Raw genomic sequence first — 1,021 nt, 5'->3', positions numbered from 1 at the left:
GTGCTCTAAAGACCTGCATCCCGAGAAATAATACGGAAGAAATGCTGCAACTCTTGAGTCTGGCTGCTAAAACCCCATGGCCATCTCCTAGAAGTCTCACACACAAATATCCCTAACAGCGGATTTTGCTGAAAGCCCTGCTCCTTCAGTCTGAGTGGCTGCCTTAAAATTTTATTTAGTCTCTTTACCCTTTTAGACTAAATATGCTCCTCAGCCAAATCTCCAACTCATATGAATGCGGATACAGAGAGATGGGTAATTGAAACAGCAGGGAAATCCTCAAATTTCCATTTGTACAGAGTGTCAAACTTCTCTTGATGCAGCCTCTAACAAGTAGAAAAGCACGATTCACTTGAGTTTCCTGGTCAGTCTGCTGTCCCCACTCTTGTCCCTGTTCATGGTACAATGGGACAATCTACATGATTCAACCAGCCGCCGAAGCTCTGGCAGATCCAGAGAGAACCTTGGTTGCTCACACCTGGTAACTCATCCTTCGAAGAATAAGTGTTCATAATTCTACTCATCCCCCCAGGTGAAAAGTAGGAGGTTTCTAGGATGAAGTCGGTCATTAATTCTTTTAACTGAATGGAATTGCCCCGTGGGTAATCGCCAGGGGTGCCAGCAGCCTTCCCTCAAGCCATCTACACCAGTTGGTATCTAGTATCTGCACCCCTGCTACCTCCAAGACGCCCAGGCCCCTCAGGAAGAGGTGGAAAACTTCGGACGGGGACAGACCCCGCTCCGGCCGCCCCGGGGCCGCTCCGGCCCTTTTCAGCCTGGGGCTCGGTACCCGGCGAGGCCCGGGTGGGAGGGTCCGGTCGTGCACAGCCCGGGGTGGGACTAGGGGCCGGAAAGCGCGCCCCGACAGTCCAGGGCGCAGGGAGGGCGGCCACCGCGCCCCACGTGGCCCTGCTCTCTCCTGGAACAGCCCCGGGGGCCGAGGAGGCCTCCGCCAGACCCGGCGGGCGCCTCTGTTTCCCCGGGCCCGCGGCCGCGGCGCGGTTAGCCCAGCCTGCCCCTT

The 1,021-nt window shown here is 55.9% G+C and overlaps 1 protein-coding gene and 1 pseudogene across 1 annotated transcript in view; both read right to left on the bottom strand.

Moving 5' to 3' along the window:
* Positions 1-569, bottom strand: part of LOC103087402 (uncharacterized) — a 79,397-nt pseudogene extending 78,828 nt beyond the window's left edge.
* Positions 1-1,021, bottom strand: part of FAR2 (fatty acyl-CoA reductase 2) — a 140,877-nt gene that overhangs the window by 139,373 nt on the left and 483 nt on the right. The gene's annotated exons all lie outside the window — the stretch shown is intronic.

This window comes from Lipotes vexillifer, unplaced genomic scaffold (assembly GCF_000442215.2).
Source record: "Lipotes vexillifer unplaced genomic scaffold, Lipotes_vexillifer_v1.1 scaffold477, whole genome shotgun sequence".
Taxonomy (NCBI): domain Eukaryota; kingdom Metazoa; phylum Chordata; class Mammalia; order Artiodactyla; family Lipotidae; genus Lipotes; species Lipotes vexillifer.
Note: the sequence above shows the minus strand (reverse complement) of the source record. Positions and strands in the feature narration are given on the sequence as shown.